The sequence below is a fragment of the Ranitomeya variabilis genome, chromosome 1 (genome assembly GCF_051348905.1).
Source record: "Ranitomeya variabilis isolate aRanVar5 chromosome 1, aRanVar5.hap1, whole genome shotgun sequence".
NCBI lineage: Eukaryota > Metazoa > Chordata > Amphibia > Anura > Dendrobatidae > Ranitomeya > Ranitomeya variabilis.
Window position 1 is genome coordinate 694,044,136 of NC_135232.1, and position 16,137 is coordinate 694,060,272.

Genomic DNA, 16,137 nt, shown 5'->3' on the forward strand with positions numbered 1-16,137 from the left:
TCCTGAATCCTCCCTCCATTTGTACCCTTCCATCACCCAGGGAAGAGGGGAGTTGTTGTGCACCAGAGGATACCAACCAGATGAACAAGGAAACACAAACAGGGGAAACGGAAAATACCAGTCATACAAATATTCACTCACACATAACAGAAGAATGCAATGGGGAGGAGGTGGTAAAACCAAAGTAGGAGAAGGAAAGGGAATTATCACACTTACTAAACCAAGCAAAAGTCACAGATAAACCCACCAAAGGCCTTCTCAAATAACCACCATCTACTATCCTCCCGGCCATGCAGCATAAGCTCGCTCTGACGATGTGTGTCAGTCAGGACCCAGATTATATAGCGGATAGGAGTGGCTAACAGTGCACAGCTGAGAGCGCAAGCTCCCAGAGCTCGCAATATGGTTGACTAATTCCTGTACTGTCAAAAGAAATTCACACCCTTTAAAACGAAGGTAAAGTGCTTCTTTTCAGCTAAGGAGTAGGGTCCATCAGATGCTGCGGTCTCCTGGCTCCTCTCTGTCGCAGTAACTCCGTGACACCAGACCATTTTAAGTGTTATCACAGCTCACCTCCTCCCCCTACTCTGCACCGATCACAGAGAATGTCCACAACAATCTCTTGTAGAAACAATTTAATCTTTTTTTCCTACGGCCATGTAACTGCTATAAAGCACATATCTGAATTCTGCTACAACAGAAGCCTTTGCAAGATGGTCACCACCTAATCAGATTCAAAAAAATATTTATCAGGTTTTAATTTAAAAAAAAATGCAGGTCAGACATTCCCTTTCAGGAATACATGGGAAGAAATAATATATCCATGTTTGTCCAGGAGTAAAAAAATGAGTCTACATTTCTCGAGGAAAAAAAGTGACCCTTTTGTCCATGGGCCATGACAGGCATTATAGTAAATCATATACAAATGGTATGGGTTCAATTAACATTCTTATCAAAATCCATAATGTAATCCTAGTCCAAGAGCATGGAGGACAAGGGCCAGTATGTATAGGAAAGTGTTTGTACGAGTCGATTCCTCTGGCCCTAGACAAATGTTTAATTGAAGTTGAGTATTTCCTAAGAATTCACCTAAACTTTTATATTAGCTTGACTTGGTTTGATGATTTTCATTGGAATAATCACAGAAAAGAAAAGCTTGAAGTGTCAAACACTTTGTGTCTGGGAAAGATGGCAGCTGGCCATTGTCAGCAGACTCAAAATCTGAAAGTCCTTAGTAGAAAATGTCAGTGATGTAAGTGTTCGGGAAATCGGGCAATAGAAGTTAAATCCGCTGCATGTTTCATGGCGAAGAATTGGATCATGACCAAAGAAACATCTGACTTCAGCTGAGGCTGTGAGATGTGATTGTCTAGCGGTAAGAAAAAAAATTATATAAATTGGGTCACGAAAACCAGTCCTACGTTTCCCTTTACTGGATAATATCAGCTCAAAGCAGTGTATGAGGTTAGGTGGTGAAGTGTCATGACACCGGACAACTTCATGCTTAGTCGTTTGTTGATGTGGCAGATGTCCAGTAGAGGATTTGGAGAAGCCCAAGCAAAGCAAAGGGAAAACAATCCTGGAAGATGCACGTCAGCAGAACATGTCACCTTAAGCCAACAATAGCAAGAATTAAAGAAGGGGAATAAAAAGTATTGGCTACTGGACATGATCGTAGACGGCCATATGGACCTTCAACATCTGTAACCAGAAGGTATATATTTCTTCCATTCTCCAATAACCTGTACAAAACACAAAAGGAAAACAGGGTTTTTTTTTTTTTTTTTTTAAATCATGGCCACTATATGTACTGTATAACTGTATGCATATGCCTAACTGCAAAGTCTTCCCTAAAATGAAAGTTCCAGCAGCCCATGGCATCCGATAGGGGTTCATATGGTGGTGACATTGTACCAGTCATGACTTGTATTGATTAAGATTATTGTACTTGTTTTTTATTATGTATACCCCTCCTCACATGTAAAGCGCCATGGAATAAATGGCGCTATAATAAAAAATAATATAATTCACTACATGCCATAGGAATTAATCTAAAGTATCTGTCATATCGGCTATTGGCTGCATTATTTGTAACATTTCAGAAGTGACTTTGGTAAGAATTTGAAACAAGGGAAAATATGGGTCGGGTTGTGTGACAGACTTAGAGAAGTATCGTACAAAATATTACAAACATGATTAGAGAGTAAAGAGTATTTATTATTTAAATCAGGTGATAGACAAGGATAATAGACCAAAATATAAAAAATACAGTAGAAAAACAAGGGGCACACACCCAGATTAGGTAGACAGGTGTGCAAAATGGAATATTAGCAAATACAGGTTCATGGATATGGCATTGAGAAGTTGTATAACATAGGTAATGTTTAAGGATCAGGCATGAATAAAAGGGATAAACTGCAAATGCATAGAGGTATATACACTGCTCAAAAAATAAAGGGAATAATTAAATAACAAAATATAACTCCAAGTAAATCAAACTTCTGTGAAATCAAACTGTCCACTTAGGAAGCAACACTGTTTGACAATCAATTTCACATGCTGTTGTGCAAATGGAATAGACAGCAGATGGAAATTATTGGCAAGTATCAAGACACCCTCAATAAAGGAGTTGTTCTGCAGGTGGGGACCACAGACCACATCTCAGTACCAATGCTTTCTGGCTGATGTTTTGGTCACTTTTGAATGTTGGTTGTGCTTTCACACTCGTGGTAGCATGAGACTGACTCTACAACCCACACAAGTGGCTCAGGTAGTGCAGCTCATCCAGGATGGCACATCAATGAGAGCTGAGGCAAGAAGGTATGCTGTGTCTGTCAGCATAGTGTCCAGAGGCTGGAGGCGCTACCAGGAGACAGGCCAGTACACCAGGAGATGTGGAGGGGGCCGTAGGAAGGCAAAACCCAGCAGCAGAAATGCTACCTCAGACTTTGTGCAAGGAGGAACAGGAGGAGCACTGCCAGAGCCCTGCAAAATGACCTCCAGCAGGACACAAATGTGCATGTGTCTGCACAAATGGTTACAAACCGACTCCATGAGGATGGTCTGAGTACCGACGTCCACAGATGGGCATTGTGCTCACAGCCCAACACCGTGCAGGATGCTTGATATTTGCCACAGAGCACCAGGTTGGCAAATTCGCCATTGGCGCCCTGTGCTCTTCACAGATGAAAGCAGGTTCACACTAAGAACATGTGACAGACATGTGTTAATTCATAGTTTTGATGCCTTCAGTGTGAATGTACAATTTTCATAGTCATGAAAATACGGAAAAATCTTTAAATGAGAAGGTGTGTCCAAACTTTTGGTCTGTACTGTATATATATATATATATATATATATATATATATATATATTTATATTTACAGTGGGTACGGAAAGTATTCAGACCCCTTTTAATTTTTCACTCTTTGTTTCATTGCAACCATTTAGTAAATTCAAAAAAGTTCAGTTTTTTTCTCATCAATGTACACTCTGCACCCCATCTTGACTGAAAAAAACAGAAATGTAGAAATTTTGCAAATTTATTAAAGAAGAAAAACTGAAATATCACATGGTCATACTGTAAGTATTCAGACCCTTTGCTCGGACACTCATATTTAAGTCACATGCTGTCCATTTCCTTGTGATTCTTTTTGAGATGGTTCTACTCCTTCGTTGGAGGCCAGCTGTATTTAATTAAACTGATGGGTAGTGTTGAGCGATACTTTCCGATATCGGAAAGTATCGGTATCGGAAAGTATCGGCCGATACCGTCAAAATATCGGATCTAATCCGATACCGATACCCGATCCCAATGCAAGTCAATGGGACGAAAATATCGGAATTAAAATAAACCCTTTATAAACTTGTAGGTTCATTCTACATGAAGGAAAACAACTAAGAATAATGTAGGATGTATTGGGGGATGTGGCGGAGACATTAAAGGCACAGAGGTTTAGCCCAATGTAATAGAATAGCAGGATTTTGTTTTTTTTTATGACGTTCGGCGGTAGAAAGATTTTGACTATGTTAATTTTTTTTTTATTTTGTCAGATATTGATGTTTCACTACTTCCACGCCCTTCACCTTCTTTTTTACTTCTCCCACACTTTCTTCTTCATTATCCTCATCATCAGCTTCTTTGACATCAACTTCTTCACCTTATTCATCTTCTTCTTCATCTTCTACCTATTATTTTTTTGGTTACATTGTTCATATTCTTTTTATTTTACTATTATCTTCATCATATTCTACTTCTTCATCATATTCTTATTTGTGACAGGCATTCCCGTAGTTGTTATCTATAAAAGTTTGAAGATTACACCTTCCGTTCTGCCTGTCACAAAAGAGTTACATTTGTCCGCGTTCAGTTTGGCCTGCAGCATCAGGCTTTATCCAGGGGCACCACGAGGAGGAACGGACTCACCCCCATACACTGCTTAGTCTTCTTCTGCTTATAATTTAGATAATATTTTTTGCTCTGATATTTAGTGTTATGCTTAATGTTCTTCTGCTCTTTGTTCTGCAGCCTCTTGTTCTTCTGCTTCTCGGTCTTCCAGGTCGTCGTCGTCTCCAGGGTCGTCGTCTCCGGGATCGTCGTCATCGGGGTGGTCTTCAGGGTCGTAGTCTCCGGGGTCGTCGTCATCGGGGTGGTCTTCAGGGTCATCGTCTCCAGGGTCGTCGTCATCACGGTGGTTGTCGTCTCTGGTGTCGTCGTCATCTTAGGGGTGGTCTTCAGGGTCATCGTGTTTAGTCTCTTGAACTTGGAAATGTAGCAGAAGGTACAAGAAGGCTGAGAAAATGCCGAGAACCAGCTGATGGAACTGGAACTCGGATGGCTACCCGAAGGTCCAAGAGCCAATGGAACTACCGAGGACCAGCTGACGTTACTGGAACCCGGTTACTAAGCAGGAGGTACCCGTGCCTGAAAGCACTACCAAGGACCACCTGACGTTGGTGGAACTCGGATACCCAGAGGGAGGCACCTAAGCCAAAGGCTCTGCCCGGAACCAGCTGACGGTACTGGAACCAGGATGGGGAGCAGAAGGTACAAGAGCAAAAGACACTGCCGAGAACCAGCTGATGGTGCTGGAACCCGGATGGGTAGCCGAAGGTCCAAGAGCCAATGGAACTACCGAAGACCAGCTGACGTTACTGGAACCCGGTTACTAAGCAGGAGGTACCCGTGCCTGAAAGCACTACCAAGGACCACCTGACGTTGGTGGAACTCGGATACCCAGAGGGAGGCACCTAAGCCAAAGGCTCTGCCCGGAACCAGCTGACGGTACTGGAACCAGGATGGGGAGCAGAAGGTACAAGAGCAAGTGTCTGCGTGGCTTTTGCAGGACACGATGCCGGCTGCACAGCAGGGGAACAGCTGGCGGTGCTGAACCCCACTGACACATTGGCTGGTGTTTTTCTCTGTGCAGCTAGCAGTACCGGGCCCCAACTGGCGGTGTTAGAGCCCGGGGTCAGCAGGAGGAGGAGATGGAGCAGAGTGTAGGCCGAAGCCTGCACTGGCGGCAGCTTTGGGTCTGTTGTGCCTGCGTGGCAGTTGCAGGACACGTTGCCGGCTGCACAGCAGGGGAACAGCTGGCGGTGCTGAACCCCACTGACACATTGGCTGGTGTTTGGCTCTGTGCCGCTAGCAGTACCGGGCCCCAACTGGCGGTGTTGGAGCCCGGGCTCTGCAGGGGGAGCAGAGTGTAGGCCGAAGCCTACTTGAACCAATTTCAAAGGTAACTTTTAACCCCCCCTCAGGGGTTACAAAGTAGAAGAGCCACAGCTTATGCAGCAGTAGTGCTGCACAAGTCAAAGGTTGCTCTTTTAATTTTGCTCCTTGCACACGCTGAATGAAACACGTATAACATTTAGCCCTTTATACAGTCAAACTGTGTTGGAGGCGCGAGTTCCCTTTGTAATGAGACGCAGCACAGATGTCAAGAATCCCACCTTGGTGCTGGGTGCAGCCTCCTGAGCGTTGTTATTTGCTGTACAGGAGTCTGCGCTGTCGTGTTATCCCCTGGCCTAGCGCTGTTAGCGCTGCCCATCTTCTGACATAATTTAATGTCGGCCGGTGCGGTTCGCGATGACCATGAATCCCAGCCCCGCAGTGTCTTAACATTGTTAAAACACTGCGGGGCTGGGATTCATGGCCTGGCGCAGCACATATATTCGCCTCTCACACTCGGGTCCTTACACCCGCTTCAGACTGTGCGGCGTCAGCTGATCCCTTATCGCATGCCACGGCCATGTAGCCGCACAGTCTGAAGAAGGCGGAAGGAGATGAGGGACAGGCGAACTGATGCACTGCTCATGCCCATCAATCACACCCTCGCAGTCCCAAGAAATAAGACACCGAGGGGCGTTGTGTGGGTCAGGGCGGCCGCAGAGGCGCAGGCAGCCAAACAATGATGCCAGAAGACGGGCAGCGCTACCAAGGGGGTTGCAGCGTGTCATTACAAAGGAAAGTCACACCCCCGGGACGGTTAAATGGTCACACAGAGGACACATTTCAGACGTGTTTTCAGTTCCACATGTGCGAGGAGAATACGTTTATGAGCCACCTTGCACACATGCAGCATTACCGCTGTACAAGGTGGCCTTAAAAACGTACAAACGCCTGGGGGAGGGGGGACAGGTTCCCTTCAATTTCAGTTCTTGTGTCTGCGTGGCTTTTGCAGGACACGATGCCGGCTGCACAGCAGGGGAACAGCTGGCGGTGCTGAACCCCACTGACACATTGGCTGGTGTTTTTCTCTGTGCAGCTAGCAGTACCGGGCCCCAACTGGCGGTGTTAGAGCCCGGGGTCAGCAGGAGGAGGAGATGGAGCAGAGTGTAGGCCGAAGCCTGCACTGGCGGCAGCTTTGGGTCTGTTGTGCCTGCGTGGCAGTTGCAGGACACGTTGCCGGCTGCACAGCAGGGGAACAGCTGGCGGTGCTGAACCCCACTGACACATTGGCTGGTGTTTGGCTCTGTGCAGCTAGCAGTACCGGGCCCCAACTGGCGGTGTTGGAGCCCGGGCTCTGCAGGGGGAGCAGAGTGTAGGCCGAAGCCTACTTGAACCAATTTCAAAGGTAACCTTTAACCCCCCCTCAGGGGTTACAAAGTAGAAGAGCCACAGCTTATGCAGCAGTAGTGCTGCACAAGTCAAAGGTTGCTCTTTTAATTTTGCTCCTTGCACACGCTGAATGAAACACGTATAACATTTAGCCCTTTATACAGTCAAACTGTGTTGGAGGCGCGAGTTCCCTTTGTAATGAGACGCAGCACAGATGTCAAGAATCCCACCTTGGTGCTGGGTGCAGCCTCCTGAGCGTTGTTATTTGCTGTACAGGAGTCTGCGCTGTCGTGTTATCCCCTGGCCTAGCGCTGTTAGCGCTGCCCATCTTCTGACATCATTTAATGTCGGCCGGTGCGGTTCGCGATGACCATGAATCCCAGCCCCGCAGTGTCTTAACATTGTTAAAACACTGCGGGGCTGGGATTCATGGCCTGGCGCAGCACATATGTTCGCCTCTCACACTCGGGTCCTTACACCCGCTTCAGACTGTGCGGCGTCAGCTGATCCCTTATCGCATGCCACGGCCATGAAGCCGCACAGTCTGAAGAAGGCGGAAGGAGATGAGGGACAGGCGAACTGATGCACTGCTCATGCCCATCAAACACACCCTCGCAGTCCCAAGAAATAAGACACCGAGGGGCGTTGTGTGGGTCAGGGCGGCCGCAGAGGCGCAGGCAGCCAAACAATGATGCCAGAAGACGGGCAGCGCTACCAAGGGGGTTGCAGCGTGTCATTACAAAGGAAAGTCACACCCCCGGGATGGTTAAATGGTCACACAGAGGACACATTTCAGACGTGTTTTCAGTTCCACATGTGCGAGGAGAATACGTTTATGAGCCACCTTGCACACATGCAGCATTACCGCTGTACAAGGTGGCCTTAAAAACGTACAAACGCCTGGGGGAGGGGGGACAGGTTCCCTTCAATTTCAGTTCTTGTGTCTGCGTGGCTTTTGCAGGACACGATGCCGGCTGCACAGCAGGGGAACAGCTGGCGGTGCTGAACCCCACTGACACATTGGCTGGTGTTTTTCTCTGTGCAGCTAGCAGTACCGGGCCCCAACTGGCGGTGTTAGAGCCCGGGGTCAGCAGGAGGAGGAGATGGAGCAGAGTGTAGGCCGAAGCCTGCACTGGCGGCAGCTTTGGGTCTGTTGTGCCTGCGTGGCAGTTGCAGGACACGTTGCCGGCTGCACAGCAGGGGAACAGCTGGCGGTGCTGAACCCCACTGACACATTGGCTGGTGTTTGGCTCTGTGCCGCTAGCAGTACCGGGCCCCAACTGGCGGTGTTGGAGCCCGGGCTCTGCAGGGGGAGCAGAGTGTAGGCCGAAGCCTACTTGAACCAATTTCAAAGGTAACCTTTAACCCCCCCTCAGGGGTTACAAAGTAGAAGAGCCACAGCTTATGCAGCAGTAGTGCTGCACAAGTCAAAGGTTGCTCTTTTAATTTTGCTCCTTGCACACGCTGAATGAAACACGTATAACATTTAGCCCTTTATACAGTCAAACTGTGTTGGAGGCGCGAGTTCCCTTTGTAATGAGACGCAGCACAGATGTCAAGAATCCCACCTTGGTGCTGGGTGCAGCCTCCTGAGCGTTGTTATTTGCTGTACAGGAGTCTGCGCTGTCGTGTTATCCCCTGGCCTAGCGCTGTTAGCGCTGCCCATCTTCTGACATCATTTAATGTCGGCCGGTGCGGTTCGCGATGACCATGAATCCCAGCCCCGCAGTGTCTTAACATTGTTAAAACACTGCGGGGCTGGGATTCATGGCCTGGCGCAGTACATATGTTCGCCTCTCACACTCGGGTCCTTACACCCGCTTCAGACTGTGCGGCGTCAGCTGATCCCTTATCGCATGCCGCGGCCATGAAGCCGCACAGTCTGAGGAAGGCGGAAGGAGATGAGGGACAGGCGAAGAAATGCACCGTTCATGCCCATCAATCACACCCTCGCAGTCCAAATAAATAAGACACCGAGGGGCGTTGTGTGGGGCAAGGCGGCCGCAGAGGCGCAGGCAGCCAAACAATGATATCAGAAGACGGGCAGCGCTACCAAGGAGCTTGTTGCGTGTCAATACAAAGGAAAATCACACCTGAGGGACGTTTTAATGGTCGCAGAGGACTCATTTTTAGACGTGTTCACTTCAACATGGGCAAGGAGATTAAGTTTCTGAGCCACCTTGCACACATGCAGCATTACTGTCGTACAAGGTGGCTGTAAAACGTAAAAACGCCTGGGGGAGGGGGGACAGGTTTCCTTCAATTTCAGTTCTTGTGTCTGCGTGGCTGTTGCAGGCCACGTTGCCGGCTACACAGCAGGGGAACAGCTGGCGGTGCTGAACCCCACTGACACATTGGCTGGTGTTTGGCTCTGTGCAGCTAGCACATCTGGGCCCCAACTGGCGGTGTTAGAGCCCAGGGTCAGCAGGAGGAGGAGAGGGAGCAGAGTGTAGGCCGAAGCCTGCACTGGAGCAAGTTGAAAGGGAAACTTTAACCCCCCCCCCAGGCGTTTGTAGCTGAAAGAGCCATCGTGTACAGCACTAATGCTGGAAAAGGTAAACTTAGCTCTTTTAATTATGGTCCTTGCACATGCTGAACCTAACACTTATAAAAAGTGTCCCCTCCTACCGTGATACCGTCCGGTAGGTGGAACTTTCCTTTGTGATGTGACGCAGCACAGCCGTCATTCTTACCCCCTTGGCGCCGTGCGCCGCCTCCTCAGCGTTGTTTGAATCAGTCCCGGAGCCTGCTTCTGACACGGTGTCACGGCCGTGGCATGCTATTAGGGACCAGCTGACACCGCACAGTTTGAAGAAGCCGTAGGGAGATGAGTGAGAGGTGGAGGTTCAGATATGCACTGCGCATGTCCATGGATCTCAGGCCCCCAGTGGGATTAAATCAGAAGACAGTACGAGGCGGGCTCTCGGCCAGCGCGGCCGCACAGGCGCAGCCAGCCTGACACCAAATGATGTCAGAAGACGGGCAGCGCAAAATGTGTGCATGGCCAAGGGCTAACCTAACAGCGCAGGCTCCGGGACTGATTCAAACAACGCTGAGGAGGCGGCGCACGGCGCCAAGGGGGTAAGAATGACGGCTGTGCTGCGTCACATCACAAAGGAAAGTTCCACCAACCGGACGGTATCACGGTAGGAGGGGACACTTTTCATAAGTGTTAGGATCAGCATGTGCAAGGAGCACCACGAAAAGAGGCACTTTTTCCCTTTGCATCATTACTGCTGCACAAGGTGGCTCCTTCAGTAACAAACGCCTGGGGGGGGGGGACAGGTTCCCTTAAATTTAACTTGTTGTGCCTGCGTGGCGGTCGCAGTACACGTTGCCGGCTGCACAGCAGGGGAACAGCTGGCGGTGCTGAACCCCACTAACACATTGGCGAGGTGTTTGGCTCTGTGCGGACAGCACTTCTGGACGGCAACTAGCGGTGTTGGAGCCCAGGGACAGGTGGAGGAGGAGGAGGTAGGAGGAGGTAGGAGGGATTGCCACACACACAGCTGGGGAACAGCTGACGTTACTGAACCCCAATAACAGAGGAGGGACTGTTGACTGTGCGCACAGCACTACCAGGCAACAACTAGCGGTGTTGGAGCCCAGGGACAGGAGGGGGAGGTGGAGGTGGAGGAAATAGGAGGGATTGCCACACACACAGCAGGGGAACAGCTGACGTTACTGAACCCCAATAACAGAGGAGGGACTGTTGGGACTGTGCGTACAGCACTACCAGGCAACAACTAGCGGTGTTGGAGCCCAGGGACAGGTGGAGGAGGAGGAGGTGGAGGAGGTAGGAGGGATTGCCACACACACAGCAGGGGAACAGCTGACGTTACTAAACCCCAATAACAGAGGAGGGACTGTTGGGACTGTGCGTACAGCACTACCAGGCAACAACTAGCGGTGTTGGAGCCCAGGGACAGGTGGAGGAGGAGGAGGTAGGAGGAGGTAGGAGGGATTGCCACACACACAGCTGGGGAACAGCTGACGTTACTGAACCCCAATAACAGAGGAGGGACTGTTGACTGTGCGCACAGCACTACCAGGCAACAACTAGCGGTGTTGGAGCCCAGGGACAGGTGGAGGAGGAGGAGGTGGAGGAGGTAGGAGGGATTGCCACACACACAGCAGGGGAACAGCTGACGTTACTGAACCCCAATAACAGAGGAGGGACTGTTGGGACTGTGCGTACAGCACTACCAGGCAACAACTAGCGGTGTTGGAGCCCAGGGACAGGTGGAGGAGGAGGAGGTAGGAGGAGGTAGGAGGGATTGCCACACACACAGCTGGGGAACAGCTGACGTTACTGAACCCCAATAACAGAGGAGGGACTGTTGACTGTGCGCACAGCACTACCAGGCAACAACTAGCGGTGTTGGAGCCCAGGGACAGGTGGAGGAGGAGGAGGTGGAGGAGGTAGGAGGGATTGCCACACACACAGCAGGGGAACAGCTGACGTTACTGAACCCCAATAACAGAGGAGGGACTGTTGGGACTGTGCGTACAGCACTACCAGGCAACAACTAGCGGTGTTGGAGCCCAGGGACAGGTGGAGGAGGAGGAGGTAGGAGGAGGTAGGAGGGATTGCCACACACACAGCTGGGGAACAGCTGATGTTACTGAACCCCAATAACAGAGGAGGGACTGTTGACTGTGCGCACAGCACTACCAGGCAACAACTAGCGGTGTTGGAGCCCAGGGACAGGTGGAGGAGGAGGAGGTGGAGGAGGTAGGAGGGATTGCCATACACACAGCAGGGGAACAGCTGACGTTACTGAACCCCAATAACAGAGGAGGGACTGTTGGGACTGTGCGTACAGCACTACCAGGCAACAACTAGCGGTGTTGGAGCCCAGGGACAGGTGGAGGAGGAGGAGGTAGGAGGAGGTAGGAGGGATTGCCACACACACAGCAGGGGAACAGCTGACGTTACTGAACCCCAATAACAGAGGAGGGACTGTTGGGACTGTGCGTACAGCACTTCTGGACGGCAACTAGCGGTGTTGGAGCCCAGGGACAGGTGGAAAAGCAGAGGAACACAATGTAGGCCGAAGCCTGAGAAAGTCAAAAGGGAACCTTTAACCCCCCCCCAAGGCGTTTGTAGCTGAAAGAGCCAGCTTGTGCAGCACAAAAGATGCAAAAGGAAAAGGTGGCTCTTTTCATCATGCTCCTTGCAAACACAGAACTAAACACTTATAAAATGTGTCCCCTGAAACCGTGAAACCGTCCCGGAGGTGGGACTTTCCTTCGTAATATGACGCAGCACAGCCGTCATTCCTACCCCCCCCGGCGCCGCGCCCCGGCTCCTCAGCGTAGTTTGATTCCGTCCCGGAGCCTGCGCTGTTATGTTATCCCTTGGCCAGGCACACTTAGCGCTGCCCATCTTCTGACATCATTTGGTGTCAGGCTGGCTGCGCCTGTGCGGCCGCGCTGGCCGAGAGCCCGCCTCGCAGTGTCTTCTGATTTTATCCCACTGGGGGCCTGGGATCCATGGCCATGTGCAGTGCATATTCTCGCCTCTCACTCCCCTCCCTACGGCTTCTTAAGACTGTGCGGTGTCACGGCCGTGGCATGCTATTAGGGACCAGCTGACACCGAACAGTCTGAAGAAGCCATAGGGAGATGAGTGAGAGGTGGAGGTTCAGATATGCACTGCGCATGTCCATGGATCCCAGGCCCCCAGTGGGATTAAATCAGAAGACACTGCGAGGCGGGCTCTCGGCCAGCGCGGCCGCACAGGCGCAGCCATCCTGACACCAAATGATGCCAGAAGACTGGCAGCGCTAAGTGTGCCTGGCCACGGGATAACATAACAGCGCAGGCTCCGGGACGGAATCAAACAACGCTGAGGAGCCGGGGCGCAGTGCCGGGGGTGGAGGAATGACGGCTGTGCTGCGTCATATTACGAAGGAAAGTCCCACCTCCGGGACGGTTTTACGGTATCAGTGGACACATTTTATAAGTGTTAAGTTCTGCGTGTGCAAGGAGCTAAACCAAAATAGCTACCTTTTCCTTGTGCAGCATTACTGCTGCACAAGGTGGCTCTTTCAGTAACAAACGCCTTGGGGGGGGGACGACAGATTCCATTACATTTCAGTTGTTGTGTCAGCGTGGCGGTCGCATGACACATTGCCGGCTACACAGCTGGGGATCAGCTGACGTTACTGAAACCCAATAACACTGGGTCGTATGTTTTGACTGTGCAGACGGCACTTCTGAGCCTCAACTGGCGGTGTTGGAGCCCAGGAATTTAAGTTCAGGTGGTAGAAAGATGAACACAACAGGAGACCTGGATAACGTATACAGTGACCTAATTATTTAATCAGGAGGAGGAGTGGCAAATTCCTGCGAGATCCAGGCCTTGTTCATTTTCAGGAAAGTAAGCCGGTCAACGTTATCGGAGGATAGTCGCATGCGACGGTCAGTTAGTACACCACCTGCAGCACTAAAGACACGTTCCGATAATACACTGGCCGCAGGGCAAGACAGCACCTCCAATGCATACTGGCTTATCTCTGGCCATGTATCCAGCTTTGAGACCCAAAACTTGAAAGGGGAAGAGCCGTCTGGGAGTACAGCAAGAGGGCAAGACATGTAGTCTGTCACCATCTGACGGAACCGTTGCCTCCTGCTGACTGGAGCCATCTGTGATGGTGTAGACTTTTGTGGGGGGCACAGAAAACTGTGCCACAGTTGGGCCATACTGGTCTTGCCTTGGGCAGAGGCACTGCTTCTGCTCCCTCTTTGTGCAGAGCCTCCACCACTGCCTGGACGCACTGAGCTGCTTTGGAATGCACTAGCAGCACTTCTCTCAGTTGGAATGGAGAAGATGATGGAATTGACCAGTGTGTCTTGGTACTCCCGCATTTTTCGCTCCCGGTTCAACGGTGTGATGAGGCTTTCTACGTTGTCCCGGTAGCGAGGATCGAGGAGGGTGAACACCCAATAATCAGACATGTTGAGAATGTGGGCGATGCGGCGGTCGTTTCTCAGGCACTGCAGCATGTAATCCACCATGTGCTGCAGACTGCCAACTGCCCAAGAAACGCTGTCCCCTGCTGGAGGCGTGATCTCTGCCCGCTCGTCATCACCCCACCCTCGCTGTACACACTGAGTACTGGACAATTGTGTAACTCCCTCCTCTGGACGGATGTCTTCCTCCTCCATTGACTCCTCCTCATCCTCCTCACAAACTGTCCCCTGCCTACGCGTTTGTGAGGAACCACGTGGCGCTGACTGTCCAGAAGATGATGGAAATGGTGAATCCTCATCCTCCACCTCTTCCACAACATCATCCCTTAGGCTACGTTCACATTAGCGTTAAGCTAATGTGCGTCGGGTTTGCGTCGGCGACGCAGCGGCGACGCATGCGTCATGCGCCCCTATACTTAACATGGGGGACGCATGCGTTTTTTTTTGTTGCGTTGTGCGACACATGCGTCTTTTTTGCCGCAAGCGTCGGACCAAGAAAACGCAACAAGATGCATTTTTCTTGCGTCCGATTTTCGGCAAAAACCGACGCATGCGTCGCAAAACGCAGCGTTTTTGCATGCGTTTTGACGCGTTTTTGCGTGCGTTGTGCGTTGCGTCGCTGACGCAGCGGCGCACAACGCTAGTGTGAACGTAGCCTTAGCGCTTGCAGTGATTTTTCAAGCAGGCAGATAAGGGGGACAGTCATGCTGACTAGTGCATCATCTGCACTCGCCATCCGCGTGGAATAATCAAAGGGACGCAAAACCTGGCAGACGTCATTCATAGTGGCCCACTCTGTGGTTGTGAAGTCTGTACGGCGCTGACTGCGACTTCTTTGCGCCTGAAGCAGCTGGTACTCCATTACAGCTTGCTGCTGCTCACACAACCGCTCCAACATATGTAACGTGGAATTCCACCTGGTAGGTAGGTCACATATGATGCGATGTTCCGGCAGGCGGTGTCGGCGCTGCAGAGCCGCAATGCGCGCTTTTGCCATGCTGGAACGCCGCAAGTGAGCACACTCTAGGCGGACCTTGTGCAGCAGTGCATCAAGATCCGGATAGTCCCTCAAAAAGCTCTGCACGACCAAATTGAGCACATGTGCCAGACATGGGATGTGAGTGAGGTTGCCGAGGCCCAGAGCTGCCACCAGATTTCGGCCATTATCACACACTACCATGCCTGGCTGGAGATTCGCTGGCACAAACCACACATCGCTCTCCTGCTTGATGGCATTCCAGAGCTCCTGCACTGTGTGGCTACGATTCCCCAAAAAAATTAATTTCAAGACGGCCTGTTGACGTTTGGCCACGGCTGTGCTCATGTCGGTCGTAACAGGTACACGTTCATCACGGGTCCATGTGGAGGTGGACTGTGACGGCTCCTGCAGCGATGATTCTGAGGAACTGGTGTAAGAGGAGGAGTCAATGCGTACAGAATGGATTCCTGCAATCCTTGGAGTGGGCAGGACACGTCCTGCGCCACTCGCACGGTCTGTACCCGGCTCAACGACATTAACCCAATGGGCAGTGAGGGAAAGGTATCGCCCCTGTCCATGTTGACTGGTCCACGCATCGGTGGTGAGGTGGACCTTGCTACTGACGGCGTTCAGTAGCGCGTGTTTTATGTGTCCCTCCACATGCTTGTGCAGGGCAGGGACGGCTTGCCTGCTGAAGTAAAAGCGGCTGGGCACATTGTACTGTGGGACTGCCAATGACATCAAGTCACGGAAGCTGTCAGTCTCCACCAGCCTGAATGACAGCATTTCCAGTGACAGAAGTTTGGCAATGCCTGCAGTCAGAGCCTGTGCTCGTGGGTGGTTTGACGAGAAAGGCCGCCTTTTCTCCCATGCCTGTACTACCGATGGCTGTAGACTGGGCTGGAAGTGTGTGGATGACTGGGAAAGTGGTGCTGCGGGTGGAATTACAGCGGGTCTCTGGACAACAGGGCCAGAGGTTCTTCCATGGCGATCCTGGGAGGAAGCCGAACCAGCTGCGTGTGAGCTAGAGGAAGAGGCAACACGAGCTGAAGAGGTGGTAGCTGCCGCTGTTGGTTGGCCTAGCTTTTCAGTGTGTTTTTCTAACTCCGCCGGGTGCCTG

At 51.0% G+C, this 16,137-nt stretch overlaps 1 protein-coding gene across 3 annotated transcripts in view; it reads left to right on the plus strand.

The window, feature by feature from the left end:
• The first annotated feature begins 708 nt into the window (after positions 1–708).
• The window catches only part of LOC143817495 (uncharacterized), a 62,650-nt gene continuing 47,221 nt past the window's right edge, over positions 709–16,137 (plus strand). For 2 of the 3 annotated variants that reach the window (XR_013224177.1, XM_077299063.1), the window contains exon 1: positions 709–1,714. The gene's annotated coding sequence lies outside the window, so the exon portion shown is untranslated. The remainder of the gene's footprint in view (positions 1,715–16,137) is intronic. The other variant, XM_077298999.1, reaches the window with a different exon arrangement.